The sequence below is a fragment of the Chiloscyllium plagiosum genome, chromosome 18 (genome assembly GCF_004010195.1).
Source record: "Chiloscyllium plagiosum isolate BGI_BamShark_2017 chromosome 18, ASM401019v2, whole genome shotgun sequence".
Lineage (NCBI taxonomy): Eukaryota > Metazoa > Chordata > Chondrichthyes > Orectolobiformes > Hemiscylliidae > Chiloscyllium > Chiloscyllium plagiosum.
The window spans coordinates 30439516-30457859 of NC_057727.1; the positions used below are offsets into that span (position 1 = coordinate 30439516).

Sequence of the window (18344 nt, forward strand, 5' to 3'; positions counted from 1 at the left end):
TAAGGCATTTGATAAAGTTTCCCACAATAGGCTATTGCACAAAATACGGAGGCATAGGATTGAGGGTGATTTAGTGGTTCAGACCAGAAATTAGCTAGCTGAAAGAAGATAGAGGGTGGTGGTTGATATGAAATGTTCATCCAGGAATTCATTTACTAGTGGTGTACCACAAGGATCTGTTTTGGGGCCACTGCTGTTTGTCACTTTTTATAAATGACCGGGATGAGAGCATAGAAGGAATGGGTTAGTAAATTTGTAGATGACACTAAGGTCAGTACAGTTGTAGATAGTGCCAAAGGATGTTGTGGGTTACAGAGGGACATAGATGCGCTGCAGAACTGGGCTGAGAGGTGGCAAATGGAGTTTAATGCGGAAAAGTGTGAGGTGATTCACCTTGGAAGGAACAATAGGAATAAAGAGTACTGGGCTAATAGTAAGATTCTTGGTAGTGTAGATGTACATAGATCCCTGAAAGTTGCCACCCAGGTTGACAGGGTTGTTAAGAAGGCAAATGGTGTGTTAGCTTTTATCGGTAGAGGGATTGTGTTTCGGAGCCTGTTGCGACTGCACTTGGAGTATTGCATATAGTTCTGGTCAGCAGTACATTATAGGAAGGATGTGGAAGCTACGGAAAGGGTTCAGAGGAGATTTACAAGGATGTTGCCTGGTATGGAGGGACGGTCTTACAAGGAAAGGCTAAAGGACTTGAGGCTGTTATTGTTAGAGAGAAGGTTGAGAGGTGACTTGATTGAGACATATAAGATCATCAAAGGGTTAGATAACATAGACAGTGAGAGCCTTTTTCCTCAAATGGTGATGGCTAGCATGAGGGGACATACCTTTAAGTTGAAGGGTGATAGATATAGGACAGATGTCAGCAGTAGTTTCTTTACTCAGAGAGTAGTAGGGGCATGGAACGCACTATCTGCAACCATAGTAGACTCACCAACTTTAAGGGCATTTAAATGGTCATTGGATAGACATAGGAATGAAAATGAAATAGTGTAGTTAGATAGGCTTCAGATTGGTTTCACAGATTGGCGCAATATCGTGGACTGTACTGCACTGTAATGTTCTGAGCTTAAACAATGATCATCATAGAGAATCTGTAACATCTTTGAAAATACTAGCAGATTGAGAGTTAATTTCTTCAGTACTATGATGTGCATTTGAACATTCTAATTATCCATATATCAGTCCTGTCTTCAGTTTTTTAAAGTAATATTTTGTTGGCTTGTTCTCTGCTTTCTTAGTATGAATTTATCTTAAATTATTTTTCTATTGTAGCCTAATTTCAATACAGTTTTCTAATTGGTCACAAACCTATTAGAACTTTTAACTTCATTATCAGTAATCATTTCAAAATGTAAATATTCACTTTGAAAATCAGTTCTATATAACATGATACTACAGAACTGACAGTTTTGAAAGAACATATGTACAATTTTGAACTATTATGAAGTCATGTAACTACATTTTTAATAGTTTTGTGGCAGAAGAGGTTACATGACAGTGAAAAGGTGTGAATAAAAATTGTAATTATTTAACTCATTCCATAATATGAATGAATATAATGATCTTGATTTTCCAATGTTGAAGAGTGTGGTGCTGGAAAATCAACCAGTCAGGCAGCATCTGAGGAGCAGGAGAATCAATGTTTCAGGCATAAGCCCTTCATCAGGAATGAAGGGTTGATTCTCCTGCTGCCTGATTGACTGTCGGATGCTGCCTGACTGGCTGTGCTTTTCCAGAACCGCACTGTTCGACTCTGATCTCCAGCATCTGCAATCCTAACTTTTTCCTGGTTGATTTTCAAATGGCCTGACAGCCTGTATTCCAGTATACATCAGAGTTACCTTAAGGCATCCTCATTATAGCATGCTTGAAGGGAGATGATAGCCTAGTGGTGTTATTTCTAGACTATTAGTCCAGACACCTAGATAATATTCTGAGGACCTGAGTTCAAATTCTGCCATGGCAGAATTTGAATGTAATAAACATCTGGAATTACAAGCCTAATGATTTTGTTAGGGAAAAGCCTATCTGGTTCACTAATGTCCTTCACTGTCTACTGGCCTGCATGTGACTCCAGCAATGCGCTTGAATCTTAACTTCTCTCTGAGCAATGAGAGATGGAAAATAAATGCTGGTCTAGCCAGTGCTGCACACATCCCAATTGCCTGCGAGATTTTCCAATGGGCAATTCTACTACTGGAACCTTCTGAAAGTTCTCCATTTAAATCTGAGATTTCAGATGAAATTTGATCAGAAAAAGTTAGACTATGAAATACAAAAGCTAACTCCTGAGTAACTACTAAATTAAACTGGTTGTACATTTATCTCACACACCCCCAACTATACCTCCTCAATGCCACTTACACCTCCCCAGTCCTTGATCCAACACTCTCCTGAGGCCTGACCCCACTTTTGTCCCACCAGACCTGCGTCCCTTTGCCTTACACCATACCTAGCCTAACCCAAGTGCCTCCAGATCAGAATACCCTTCCCTCTGCCCAACACAATCTGAATATCACTCATTGGACCAAAACTTACCTTAAATTTGACCTTTCCCTCCCAGTCCCCCTCAGGAACTGATTTCTACCTGGTACCTACATACATGGCACCAAACAGCTAGCACCCTATTACCTGACATACTATGTCTAGTCATCAACATCCTACTCCTGGCACTCTACACCAGGGCCCAGATTACACCTTACTTACCTGGCACCCCAGAGCCCTTTTCAACAGTAACCCTACTTACCTGGTACTGATTCCCCTACCCACCTGGTACTTTTCCCTCCCAGCACCCTCACATTATGCCTACCTTTTTTTTCCCATCTGATATAGTTTCAGTTTGACAGCAAAGTGCCTGTCAGGACCTTTATGGAAGCAAACTGCTGTGCAAAGAGGGTATGCTCTGAAAGAACAGTCAGAATGGAAGTACGGCTCTGCATTTCAGACAGAAACCTGAGAAGAATCTCCTCACAGAAATGTGGAGCTCCATTCATTTGTAAAAAAAGAGCTGGATTGGCAATGTGTGAGAAATTACTGCATCTCAGAAGGTCTGGCCTAATATTTCATCAGTTAATTACTGCAACAGTGATGTAGAGAATAGCAAAATTAATCAATCTAATGACACTGAATAAATCCACATCTCATATCGAGCAAGATTGTGTGTACATATTTAAGAATATCTTTACTTGCAGAAGTCTTACCAATGAATAAGAAACAGACAGGACTCTTAGAGTAAGGATCTATTAGAAAAAGATTAATATGTAGGAACTGGGAAGAGTACAACTACATCACAGCTTGGCTCATTCTCAGTTCAGAAAAATAACCCTCATTGAACAAAAATGAACAATTCATATATTACAATGGAACCTTTCTATCATTCTGGCTGATGGTGAGGAGGAGGAGAGGGTGTCTCCTTACTCTTGTAGGTAATGAAAATTGACAAATAACTTAACTTTAATTTATTAACAACAATGTCAATGTTTTTGCATAGATTCAGTCCACCAGTCTCTCTAAGCCTAAGACAGACCATCACACAGAAATATTATTGATGTATAGTAGTGAACAAACACTTCACCCATTTCCTTTACTATTTTTACAGGGGCATTAATTTACTTGAATAAACAGGCCAATTGCCCCTGTAAAAAATAATTGGCAAAACAATGTAGAGCAAAGGCAATAAATACTAATTTGCTAATATAATCAAGTAATTCATAAGTTAACACCCCTTTTTATAAGGGTCATAGTTTTGGGCAGACCCAACTGACATATTGGACACCTGTCATCCAGTCTCAACATTCCCATTTTGAAGTTGAAACGACTGGGGACAGATGCTCTGAAGAAGACTGCAACAGGGCACAGCAAAAATTCATTTTAATTACATGAACAAAGAGCTTCCTTTTATGTACAATGAAAGAGCAAAAAAGAAATACCATGCCTACAACCCTGGCCTGATAGATAAATACAGAACTAAAGGAGGCCATGTGGATGTACTCAGCCTGGTAATAGTTTATTCTGTGGAGCCTGGAAGAGTTTCTTAATTGACCATTTGTGAAATACCTGTCAAAGTTTTAACCAGGCACACAGAGGTGTCTTAGGATCATAATTTACACACAAACGATCTACACACTGAAGTAGGCAGACATTCCAGCCACCCGCATGGGATGTCATGCGGTTTCCAGAGAGTCAATAAAAACATAGCAATATGTCATTTTTGGCTGTTTCCATTTCATTTACCACAGGTCTTCCAAAACATTATCCCCTGCTTAGATTCATCATTAATGCCATTTAGGCAGGACATTGTGAGTTCAAGCCATATGCCAGGAGATAAGCACATAATCAGGACCAATACACGCGCTGTACTTGGGGTGTGCTAGACTAACTTTTTTCAGATGAGATGTTACACATAACTCTCATCTTCTGTACAAGGTGCAAATATGGAGACCAATGGTATGACATGAAGATAAGCTGGAGAGTTGATAGGAGGGGATTTTCTGCTGTTGTGTGCAGTGTAGGCAATGGCAAGAAAGCTGGGGAAATATGTCAAAAATGAAAAAGAAACAGATTCTCAACATTAAGAAAACATTTCTGATTTATGGTCCTTAGCTTACTTTCTGGATGTTAACTCAATTTGCACCTAATTGGAGGCTGCCAGCTTCTGTGTCTTGCATTGGTTTTTAATGCAGACAGACAGGCAAGCAGCTGGTTATTTTTCAATGCACAGAACAGTTATGGGAATGGACATGGTGCTGTACAGCAGATTGCTACGTCAATGTCACATCTGCAGCATGCACAGTTAACACATGGCATGTGCTTCAAGTACATGATCATTTCTGAAAGTCAAAGGCATTCAGGTCTCACTGTGGTTAAATAGCACTGCAATATGCCAAGGAGTGCCACCACAGTCAGATAGGGGCTCATATAATTCCAGTCCAGGGGTTTGACCATGGTCAGTCAGGTACTTGGTCATACCAGAGTCGAGAAATGAGTGAACTTCTGGTTGAAAGATTAGACCATGTACAGTCAAGTGCAATCAGTCCAGGAATTACAGGTACATCAACCTAGATGAAATGGAGGCATCAGTCTTGGAGTTGGGTTGTTTGTTGTTGGGGCTTTCATGCCAGTTAGTCCAGGGGTGAGCCACAGTCAATTCTGAAGTTTGGTCAGGCACCTTATCTAGGACCAGTCCATGAAACCCTGGGGAAAACAGAAAGATTAAGCCTGCGGCTGGAGCTCTTGGACAGATTCACTGCGTGAATTATTACAGTGATAGGGGGCAATTCAAGATAGAAGTATGGAATTTCATATAGTGTAGGAGAGGATGTGGAGTTCCTGGAGTGAGTGTGGGAGGTTTCTCAAGTCACAATCATTCTAGTCTCTACATGAAGACAGTGTATGGTCAACAAGAACAACACAGTTTGCTAAGCTAAGGCGCTGGGTCAAGTGACGACAATAGCCATTATATAAAGGCCATGAATGGAAATGGGGAGAGGCTGTAAAATCATTGAGAACACAGAAACAAAAAGCAATGTTATGGTTGGAGAATTTTCCTGCATCTCAGGTGGAGTTTGCAGTAACTGACAAGGACACAAATTTGAAATCTTGTCATCTTCAATCCAAAGGCAATTACACAGTAACAAGACAAATGGTTTTTCTCCTTCGAGGCAAAGTAAAATGGCTTGAATTTGAGGCTCTAATGGGGCAATTGTGTTATTCATATGTTTGCTGACTCAGTGATGCCACCTGTGCAGCATCAAATTGCAATTCATTAGCAGGTCATTCCTTTTCTGAGAATGAACATTGCAAACATAAGGATGGATATGTTACTGTCCACTTTAGAACACAAGTAACAACAATAAAATAGTCACAAATCTTTATCACAATGGTCATAAAATGTATTAATATGTTATTTTATATTCCCTCCATGTTCTGTTGAAACATACTTTTTAAAGTAACTCAATCTGTGCAGTTAATGGGATATGAATAAATTTGTGAACCCCATGCTCCCAGATCTGATCTGACCTTACAAGCAACTTAGGTCAGAATTTTGCAATGTCATTATCCTACTCTCTACATTGAATATCGGGGCTTCTGAAATTACTGAAAGTTTCAGATTGCACCTCCAACAACATGATAGCGTCAATATTAGTTTGTTTTTGCCAAAAAAAAAGCTGGGTGGTAAATTTACACATGCATAGTCCTGCTAGCCTGCCCTAAGTCGGACAAAAGGACCACAGAAACCCTGATAAAATATCTTTTCCACACTTTCCATAGTTATCATGTTTAATCTGTGCTTAAATTCATCTCCTCAGACTTATTTTTGCATTTTCCGAGTTTTTTATTTAGATCGTCTCATGTACTTCTATAATTTTTTTTCTCATCATTGAACAATCACGCATGTACGGATAAAAACTAAAATAGACTGAAAAGGTTATAGAGTCTTAGAGGTTTCTTTGTACCATCTCCTGGAGCATTTTAACATCAGGTCAGATTCCTTCAACTCTGCCTCTCATACGGGTGGCATCAAACGCACAGTAACTCGCCTCTTGCACCTGGACCATCTCGGAAGAAATTCATTCTCCTCTGACTAGAGACGGCAAAGATGTTGAGACAGCAACATCCACCATGTCCATCTCAAATTTTGAGGTATCCTCAATGATGAATTGAGAGGGAGAACCCATGGATTCCAGAACAGTCGGAAAGGCAGTTGAGGAGTTGGACACATTTTGGTCCCACACTGTTTGCCAGATTGCAACTTTCATACCTTGCACATGCTTGTTCACCTATCCGAACTTCATACTTCATTGGACTGATCTTGTATCAACCATGTTTCTTACCCATGCAGGACTATTCCCATTGTTCCTACACCAAACTTCATCCCCTGAAGTAAACAGTCTGTCCCAGTTAGAGGAGTTTTATGTCCATATTGGCATTCCTGATGCTGTTTCATCCTCCGCCAACAGGTCCAGAAAGATCAGATTTAACCTGGTGTTGAGTCTTCTCCTATTAGCTTTGGGCAACACTTTAAGTAGTCCTAGTAGGGGTTTGTGATCCATTATTATTGCAAATTTGTGTCCGTAAAGGTATTAGTTGTACTTCCTGATTCCAAATATGATCACCAAACCTTCCTTCTCTACCTGGGTGTATTTACTCTCTGTATTAGCCAAAGTCCTCAATGCGTAGGCCATCGCTGAGCTAATGCTACCCTGACACCATATGGGGAGGCATTGTGTGTCAATACAAGGTCTCATTTGGCATAGTATCCCAACACCTTTGACGATGATCGCTGCTTCTTTTTTCAAAAGCAATGGCTTGTCTATGCGACCATTTCAAAGGCTGACCCTTTTTTAAGAGTTGATGCAAAGATGCCAGGATGGAAGCCAGCTTATGTATGAACATTCCACAAACATTCGCCAGTTTAAGGGAAATCCCAAGTTCTGTTAAAGGTGTGAGAACTCGGGCACCTTTGATTGTCCTCACTTTATCTTCCAATGGGTGTCGCCTAGTCTTATCAACTCTGTAGCCCAAGTAGTTCTCCTGAGATGCCTGGAACACACATTTTTCTCTTCTATGGCATACATCCACCTGAGAGACATCTAAGGACTATATCCAAGTTCTCTAAGAGCTTCTTATTGGTCTTCCCTGTTATTAGCCCTTCGTCTAGATAAATGGTGACCTGGGGTAGACTTTGTAAAATGTTCTCCTTTGTGTACTGAAAAACTGTGGACTGGTATTACCTCAAATGGCAGTCTCATGCATTGGTATTAATTGTAGCAAACTTCTGGGAATCCTAAGATAACAGCAATTGTGAAGTACTCATGGCTCATGTCCAGCGTCATGAAGGACCACCCACTTCCCCCCCTCCCCCACCCCCCTTTGTTTTGGGGTTGTGCTATGGGCTGACCTGGAGTCCCTGTCTTCAGGATATGTCCGAAGTGAGGCTACACAATTACCTTCACCCAAGTGGTGTTCCCCAAGCTCAGTCAGACTGGCAACAGTGTCCACTTCAATCAGAACACCCTGCAACTCAGAAGGGCCACTTGCTGCATTTTCCAATGATAAAGTTGGCTGTAGTGCTTGTTTGAAGGCCAGTGGACTTCAGCTAGCAGGCACTTTTGCATGGCTACATCATTAATCCTACATACCAAATGGTTTCTCAGCATCTCATTAAGGGTTAAACCGAAGTCACATGTCTCTGCGAGTTGTTTGAACCTAGTCAAAAATCCTGATACGGATACCCCTGGTTCTTAAATTGCCAAGTAAAACTGATAACATCTCAGAATTAGAGGAGGGTTGTGGTCGTAATATTCCTTAATAAATCAATAAACTTTGAAAGATTTTGGTAGCTGATGCCTCAGGGAAAGTTAGGCTCCGAATAACTGAAAAAGTTACTTTTTGTCTGCACCAATGTCATTTGCCTGGAAATGCCTCCCCCATTCTTTACATATACTGGGCCCAGTCTCCAACGGCAAGATCAAATGAGTCAATCATCTCTAGTAATGACATGATGCTAGAAAGGCTTACCCCCCCCCAACACAAAACAACTGTTGCGAGTAAATTTCTTTAGAGGCATGCTTTTCTCTCATCGCCACTGAAATAACTCCACAGAGGCTGATATCCCATCACCAAGTCACCCTTTATTTACATGTGAAAAGTCCTTGACACTGATCCAGCTTCCTCAGAGATAGTTTTCAGAGTGAACAGAAGCTCTAGCACTCCAGTTTATATCTGTCAGCCAGAGCTCTCTGACTGGACCAGATTAACAGCCCCAATCATGGAACTCGTATTCTGCAAAGTCCACCTGGCTGACCTTGCTACAAATCACAACAGCAACTCCAAATCTAAATATCCTTAAGTATTATGAAGGTTCCTACCTATACCACCTTTGCAGGCAGTAAATTCTAAATTCCAATTATTCTCTGTGTGAAAAACAATTCCTTACAACCCTTCTAAACATCCTGCCCCTTGCCTTAAATCTGTGTTACCTTATCATTGATCCCTCCACCAAGGAGAAATTCTTTCCTGCATACCCTATTGATGCCCCTCATAATTTTATACCAAAAAATCATGTCACCTTCCTCTGTCTCCACTGCTCCAAGGAAAAAACTCCAGTCAATTCAATCTGTCTTCATAACTAAAACTGTCCAGACCAGGCAACATCCTGGTAAATCTCCTCTGCATCCTCTCCAGTGCAATCACATCCATCCTATAATGTGGATTCCAGAAGTGCACACAGTACTCCAGCTAAGGCCTAACCAATGTTCTGTACAGTTCCAATGTAATCACCCTGCTCTTTTACTCTATGCATCGGCTTATAAAGGCAAGCATTTATAAGCCATTTCTTAACCATTTATCTACCTGTCCTACTATCTTAAGGTACACCTGAGCATAGGCATTTGTGTCCCTTTGATCCTTGGTTTCCAAGAACCTACCATGCATCATGAATTCTTTAGCCTTGTTTATCCTTCCCAAGTGTTTCATCTCACATGTGTACAACTGAATTCAATTTGCCACTGATCAGCTCATCTGATGGCCATCTGTATCTTCTTGTAATCCAAAACTATCATCCTCACTATTTCCCACCCCAATATTTGTATCATCTGCACACTTGCTGATTAACCTTCATCAATTCATTTATGTAAATAATTTGTGTAAACCACAAACAGTAAGGGCCATAACATTGATTCCTGTGGAACACCACTGGCCAAAGGTTTCCAGTCACAAAACACACCTTGATGATTACCCTCTGCTTCCTGCCACACCACTAATTCTGGATCCAATTCGCCAAACTTTCTCAGATCCCATGGACTCTTACTTTTGCTATCAGTCTGCCATGTGGCATTTTATTAAAAGCCTTGCTGAAGTCAAAATAGGCAATGCAGAAGTAGGTACTGTAGATGCTGGAGATTAGAGTCAAAATTAGAGTGGTGCTGGAATCCTGATGAAGGGCTTTTGCCTGAACCGTTGATTTTCCTGCTCCTCGGATGCTGCCTGACCTGCTGTGCTTTTCCAGCACCTTACTAATCTTGATTCAAAATAGGCTATGTCAAATGCATTGTCCTCATCCCTGCAGTTGAACAAATTCAGTCAAGTTGGTCAGACATGACCTCTCCTTAACAAAACCATGTTGACTGTTCTTGATTAATCCCTGTCTCTCAAAGTGCAGATTAATTCTGTCCCTTAGAATGTCTTCCAATAGTTTTCCCACCGCTGAGGTTAGACTGATTGGCCTGTAGTTTCATGGCTTATCCCATGCCAAGTCTGTAGGATTGTAATTTTTCTGTGATTGCAACCACAGAGATGCAACTGAATAATGAAATATCAAGCATTCTTTGGTGAACTGTCACACGTTTGGGTCAGATTCAACCCTCACCAAAAGTCTGGAAAAACACTACATTCCAGCAAAGGGAACAAAAACAGCTCAAGTATATTGTCTCCCAAAAAAAAAATTTCCAGCAGGAGTTTCACAAATAATAAGTCTGATGGTAAGCATCTCGCTGCAGAAAAGAATGGTTTAATTGTAGGCCCTTTTCATTTCAATCAATTTGCTTCTTGAACTTAGAATGTAAAATTTGCAGTACTGCTGCAAACACCTCCTCCATATCATTTAAAAATTACATTATAATATTAATGTATTTTAGTATTTCTGTACCTTTTTGCTTATGCAATTAAAACTAAATAATTTTCATAAAGAAGTTTATGATTTCTCCCTAGACACTGCTGCTTTGCAGTTTGCAAGAGCGAAGGCAAAATCAGATGTAATGGTGTTACAGTTAAATAAAGGTATATACAGGGGCATGAGAGAGGAACTGATGAAAATCGACAGGAAGCAGAGCCTAGTGAGGAAGACAGTAGAGCAACAATGGAAGCAGTTTCTGGGTGTAATTGAGGACACAGTAGAGAGCTTCATTCCAAAGAAAAGAAAGATTAGCGGGGGCTGTGGGGTGGGGTGGGGTGGGGGATGTGGGGGGTGGAATTAGACAACCATGGCTGACAAAGGAAGTCTGGAAATGTATCATAGAAAAAGAGAGAGCCTATAAAGTGGCCAAGAGCACTGGGAAATCAGAAGGTTGGGAAGACTACAAAAACAAACACAAGACAACAAAGAGAGAAATAAGGAAGGAGACGATCAAATATGAAGGTAAGCTAGCCAGTAATATTAGAAATGATAGTAAAAGTTTCTTTCAATACATAAGAAACAAACAAGAGGCAAAAGTAGAGATTGGGCCACTCCAAATTGATGCAGGAAGGCTAGTGATAGGAGATAAGGAAATAGCAGAAGAACTTAATAAAATCTTTGTGTCAGTCTTCACAGTGGAAAACACAAATAATATCCCATAATTAAGGAGAGTCAAGGGGCAGAGTTGAGTATGGTAGCCATTACGAAAGAGAAAGTACTTGAAAAGCTAAAAGGTGTAAAAATTGATAATACCCTGGCCCGGATGGGCTACACCCTAGAGTTCTGAGGGAGGTGACTGAACAAATAGCGGAAGCGTTGGTTGTAGTCTGTCATAAATCACTGTAGTCAGGGCAAGTCCCAGACAATCACTGTTGTAACCCCTTTGTTCAAAAAAGGATCAAGACAAAAGATGGAAAATTATAGACCAATCAGCCTAACCTCGGTTGTAGGTAAATTTCTAGAAACCATCGTTAAGGATGAGATTTCTAAATTCTTGGAAGTGCAGGGCCAGATTAGAACAATGCAGCATGGATTTAGTAAGGGGAGGCCGTGCCTGACAAACCTGTTAGAATTCTTTGAAGAGGTAACAAATAGGTTAGACCAGGGAAACCCAGTGGATGTTATCTACCTAGACTTCCAAAAGGCCTTTCATGGATGGCTGCTGAGCAAGGTGAGGGCCCATGGTGTTTGAGGTGAGCTATTGGCATGGATTGAGTATTGGCTGTCTGACAGAAGACACAGAGTTGGGATAAAAGGTTCTTTTTTGGAATGGCAGCTAGTGACAAGTCGTGTCCCACGGGGTTCAGTGTTGGGGCTGCAGCTATTCACTTTACATATTAATGATCTGGATGAAGGGACTGGGGGCATTCTGGTGAAGTTTGCTGATGATATGAAGTTAGGTGGATAGGCAGGTAGTACCGAGGAGGTAGGAGACTACAGAAAGATTTAGACAGTTTAGGAGAGTGATCCAAGAAATGGCTGATGAAATTCAATATGAGCAAATGCAAGCTCTTGCACTTTGGAAAAAAGAACACAGGCATGGACTATTTTCTAAATGGTGAGAAAATTCATAAAGCCAAAGTACAAAGGGATCTGGGAGTGCTAGTCCAGGATTCTCTAATGGTTGACTTGCAGGTTGAGTCCATGATTAAGAAAGCAAATGTAATGTTGTCATTTATCTCAAGAAGGTTAGAATGTAAAAGCAGTGATGTGCTACTGAGACTTGATAAATCTCTGGTTAGACACCATTTAGAATACTATGTCTAGTTTTGGGCCCCACACCTCAGGAAGGACATACTGGCACTGGAGTGTGTCCAGCGGAGATTCACACGGATGGTCCCTGGAATGGTCGGTCTAACATACAATGAACAGCTGAGAATCCTGGGATTGTATTCGTTAGAGTTTAGAAGATTAAGAGGAGATCTAATAGAAACTTACAAGATAATGCATGGCTTAGAAAGGATGAACGCTGGGAAATTGTTTCTAAAAGGTGGAGATACTAGGACCCATGGGCACAGCCTTAGAATTAGAGGGGGTCAATTAGAACGGAAATGAGGAGACATTTCTTCAGCCAGAGAGTGGTGGGCCTGTAGAATTAATTGCCATGGAGCACAATAGAGGCTGGGACGTTGGGTGTCTTCAAGGCAGAGATTGATAAATTTTTGATCTTGCAAGGAATTAAGGGATACAGGGAGAGTGCAGGTAAGTGACGTTGAAATGCCCACCAACCATGATTGAATGGCACAGTGAACTCGATGGGTCAAATGGCTTTACTGCCACTCCTATTGCTTATGGTCTTAATGTCTTTGCCATTTATGTATGTCTAGCTAAAGAACGGTATTGTATTATCTTGTATTGTTTGAAACATTATGTGATTTAAAGATTCCCAATCCTGTAAATCCTTCTGGATTGGTTGTCCCTCACTAAAGTAAACTGTATTCTTAATTAAGTTGTCTTGATTCTTTTGACAAAACACATTGTTTTGATAATATCTAAGAAATATTATCTTTTGCTGTTTAGGTTATCATTATACAAAGGTTATTCATTTACATTCTAACTTCCTGCTAATATCAGATATCGCTCTGTAAGGATTTAAAAGTATGTGATTCATCTTGAGGTATTTAAGACTACCAATTCTCCAAACATGTTGTGAATAGACTTTATTTCTTTAAACAATGATTATGTTTCTAAAGAATCAATTAAGTTCACAAGAAAATGAATTCTATGAATTGTTATTCTGGCTAGTTCTAATCATATATTAAACCCTAGACTATCTTGATTATCAGTTATACCAATCCAGCCAGGAGGACAATGGTCATACTAATGATGAAATAGTACATTTTATTGATATTAAGATTAGCAATATAATTTTATGTTAGTTTCCAGGTTGTTGGAGCTGATTGGATCTTTGGTTTATCATGTGCTTTTTTGCAGATCAGTTTTCACCAGTGCATTTATTGTTCTAAATTAACTCGTCCATTGGGCAAGAGTGTCTTGTATTTATGTTTTAAAATTTCTTTCTGTCTGTCTTTTGCAGCAGTCTGAGATGTAAAATATCAGGTTTCTGGGACTTATCAACATTCAGTCCCATTAATTTCCTTCAAATTTTCACTCACCTTAGTCCCTTGGAAATCTAATTCTGGGAGATTTCTTGCATGTTCCTCAAGTGAAGGCAGACACAAAGTAATCATTTACTTTCTCTGTTATTTCCATTACAAAGTTTCCTGTAATTAACCCACATTTGCCATGGCCAATTGTTTCTTTCATACATACCTATAGAAGCATTTACAATCTGTTTTTATGTTTCTGTTAGTTTACATTGAGATTCTATGCTTCCTTTCTTTATTAGTGTCTCAGTCATCCTCTACTGTTTCCTAAAATCATCCCAATTTTCAATATACTACTATTTCTGGCAACTCAATAGGCCTTTTCTTTTTATAGTATGTCATCCTTTCAATCAAGTGTTAGCCATGATTACCTGACTATTTTGGATTGTTCATGCCTTGAAGAAATGTATGTTACTGTAAAACTATGTAAAAATTCTGTAAACACTATCCATCATGAACCATCATACATTTTAATGCGTGTTCCTACTCCACTTTAACCATTTTGTCACTCATAACTTCAGAATTTCTTTTGTTCAAATTTAACACCCTGACTTCAAACTGAGCCTCACTTTGAAACATAATGTAAGTTGCTACCATGTTATTGTTGCTCATCCTTAAATGTTCTCTTAGAACAAGATTATGAATTAGCACTTTTTCATAACATAATGCTAGATCAAAACTGGTATGTTCTCTAGTCAGTTCCTCAAAACATTGCTCTATTAAACCATTCCATACACACTTTCGAAACTTATCCACAATAGCATTAGTGCTCATCAGGTTTACCCACTCTATATGCAGATTGAGGTTACCCATGTTTGCTGGATTACCATGCTGTGTACGTCTCTAATCTCCTGATTAATTTCATGACTCACAGTACCACTATAATCTGGCCATCTTTAAATAATTTCTACCCCATGCTGTTTACTATCTGTACTCAAACATATTCCCCATTTTGTTCTCCATTTCTAAGATCCTCCCTTATTATCAATTCCATACCATTTCCTTTTCCTTTTTGCTTGTCCTTCCCAAATGTAAAAGAGCTATTAGTATTCAGTTCCCAGAGTTGATCACCTTGTAGCCATGCTAATAGCTGCGACCATAACTCTGGATACTGGCTTTACCACAGAGTTTCTTCTAGCATTATGGAACAAGAGCTTTCCTCAATATACTGCTCTAATAAACTATCCCAAACAGCAAGGAGCATCCACAATAGCATTAGTGCCATAAAAGTCCTGGTCCTTGGATGCTGCCTGACCTACTGTGTTTTTCCAGCACCACACTTTCGATTCTGATCACCAGCATCTGCAGTTCTCACTGTGTCCTTAGTGCCACAAAAGCCAAGTATGCAGGAAGGTACAACAGTAGAGGAGAAGACTGCTAATACTAGATGTGTTTCAGTGGTGATGAGGCTGAGAAAGGCAATTAAGTGGGGATGGAAATAAGCAGTGTATGAGGCCAAGAATCCAGGTCCTATATCCCATTGAAATCTATCTCTTCCTAATACCATGAATGATGATATTCTCATCCTCATATCAGCCAGCACATGCCAAGGTGTATATAAATCCCCCATCTGGGGATGTGAGTGTTTGAGTTTGGGGGTGGAAGAGGATGCATCGGCGCTGTGCTGGTGGTTTTTATTTGGTTTGCAGCTTGGTCTCACAAATGTGAAAATGAAACATTTTTAAATGTTTTAAATGATTTGAGTGAGTTGGGGGGTTTCTGTATCCCAGTCAAACCCAACAGAGTTTGGACCATTTTCCAGTCTGTCAGACCAGTCAAGCACCCAGGTATCATCATGGTGGCACAGGCACTTACACTTACATGTAAATAAGAGGCCTCATCCTGCTCCCAAGAACTTTGACAGGGTCAGTGCTGGAAATCTTAAGTAAATGGATCTCAATCAGTAAAGTGGAATGTATGCACTTTAGATTCTGGGCATTGAAATCCGGAGCTACGTGATAGTCTCTTGATTATGGTTGAGGAAATCTGTCTGCATAGTCATTCCAAGACATTCTTTCACTAATGACACTTAAGGCAATCTTGGTTCTAGGACTAGCCTCACTCGATTCAGTGATCTGTGAATGAGCCCATCTCAAAGAATGATAGATCCTTCCAAAATCCATATTCATTTGATTCAGCAATTTATTTTCATTGTGGAATCCAGATTCTGCCTCTATCTCATTATCTACCCTATAGGCACACAACTGAATAAATTCCAAAAGAACTGCGTATTCTGTAAATCAGAAACAAAAACATAAATTGCTGAAAAAGTTCAACAGGTCTGGCAGCATCCGTAAAGAGAAATCAAAGTTAACATTTTGGGTCCGGTGACCCTTCCTCAGAACTGATGGTAGCCAGGAAAATGTCAATTTATATGCAGAAGATAGGGTTGGGGAAAGGAGTATGGAGTAAACAATAGGTAGGGATAGACCCCAAAGAGAGAGGAGAATGGTTGGACAGATAAAGGAGTTGGTAATGATCTGGCTGGGAGGGTGAAGAGCTGTTCATGGAGACGGTAAGTGGCTAACAATAGATACTGTGCAAAAGCAGACTATGTGATAACAAGGCCTGATGCGTGTGGTAGTGGGCTAGGACAGAGGGAGTTCATGCCCTCGAATTATTGATCTCAGTATTCAATCTGGAGGGCTGCGGGGTCCCCAAGTGGAAAATTAGGCATTATTCTTCCAGTTTACGCTAAGCTTCACTGGAGCATTGCAGCAAGCCTGAGACAGAGATGTTGGCCTGGGAACAGGGTGGTGTGTTACAGTAGCAGGCAACTGGAAATTCAGGGTCTTTTTTATGGGCAGAACATAGATATTCTGCGAGGCAGTCTTCCTTATCCCCTCCCCCCAGCCTTTCTTCTGCATATATACCAACATTTCTCTTGCTACCATCAGTTCTGTGGAAGAGTCTCCGGACCCAAAACATTAACTTTAATTTCTACTGCCAGACCTGCTGAGTTTTCTAGCAAGTTCTGTTTTTGTTTCAGGCACACAACTAAGTTTAATGTAGAGTACTTGGTCCTATTCCCATTATTACATGCAATCAACACACTTTGTTCAACACAATTTCATGCATTGAAGGAACTTTCATCTTTTCTCAGCATATACCATTTTACTTGTATATTTCAACTATCTTGTTATTTAAATGTAATTAAAGTGTTATAGCATTAAATTTCTTGCTGTAATTTTTCAAGTGGGGATACAGAAAATTTCAGTGCCCTTTTTGAGAAGCCTTATTAATGTTCCCAATTTCTATTTTATGAAAAGTTATATTAGCCTAACTTGTATTTGGACAGTATTAATGTTGATGAAACAAGGTAAAGCATTTGGAAAAATTATGATAATCCAGAGTATGCATCACCAGATAGAACGAGAACTGTCAGTTATGGCAAGACATTGCCAATGGGATACAAGCCAGTAGCCAATGGGGGGAATTATGGTAGATTTGGAACAAGATACTGCTGTCTTGTCTCATTAATGTTATCTGCATTTGGCAATTTTGTAACTTTTGATGCTGGGATATAATAACACATGTGGAAACTTTCAAACTGGTTAAACAATGGCACTGAATAATATGTCACCAACCTGTTCAAAAAAACTAAATCCAATGCCTTTTATGACAGAAATCAACAAAGCTGCATGTAATCTTTATAAAACTCAGAAGATGGATAAAATTGAAGAAACGTTCTTTCATTTACCAGCACAATTCCTGTGGGCCCAAGGCATAAATGATTGGGGTTTATATGCCAGAAAACAGTGCTATTGACACGTAAAGTACAATTCATATATAATACTGGCACAATTCCCAAGCAGCTGGTTAAAGTACCAACATTTGCCATGAGAACAATCTTCATGAAATCACTGCCAAGCTTGCGCTTTTGTGCAAAAAAGTTAAGAATTGTTCCAATAATTGCTATTATTGCTGGGACACTGAACATTGAACAGACAAGTTAATTTGTACTGAATTTTGCGCTGCATAGATTTCATAAAATTATCCTAAAGGCAGAATAGAAAAGATGTAAATGATTCAGTATGGTGCCTTGTGATATGACGTATGGTGAAATCACAAAAGCTTCCAGATTTTCTAAACAAAGTTCCCTTTATTTAGCCTTTGAAATCATTTGTAATCTTTTCAGCTGAGATGCAAATGGCCTATGCTTGCAATTGTTTACTCAGGCATTAAAACAGAAGATTTACACAAGCAAAACTTTGTATAAAATTTGTGATAAGTCAATTAAGAGACACGCTCCATGATATTTCCTCATTTAACTTTTAAAAAATTCTAAGTTCTGTTGAAAAAAAAATTGATAAAAGTAATTTTTCTATTGAACTGATGACATTAAGGTGAGAACTATCAGGGTTCTTTCAAACTAAATTTGGTCCCAAAAGAACTTGAATTTGGAAGTGTAGAAATCTGATGCTCATACTCTTCAAATAGAGCACGTGAATTTCATTGGTTGCAAAGGATTCCTGAAATTGCTTTAAATTTCCACAAGATGGCATTCGAAATGCACTATCTGTTAATAGATGTAAGTTTTCTCAATT

General features: G+C 39.6%; 1 protein-coding gene across 1 annotated transcript in view; it reads left to right on the top strand.

Annotated features, from left to right (window-relative positions):
• Positions 1–18344, top strand: part of cacna2d3a (calcium channel, voltage-dependent, alpha 2/delta subunit 3a) — a 645952-nt gene that overhangs the window by 546424 nt on the left and 81184 nt on the right. The gene's annotated exons all lie outside the window — the stretch shown is intronic.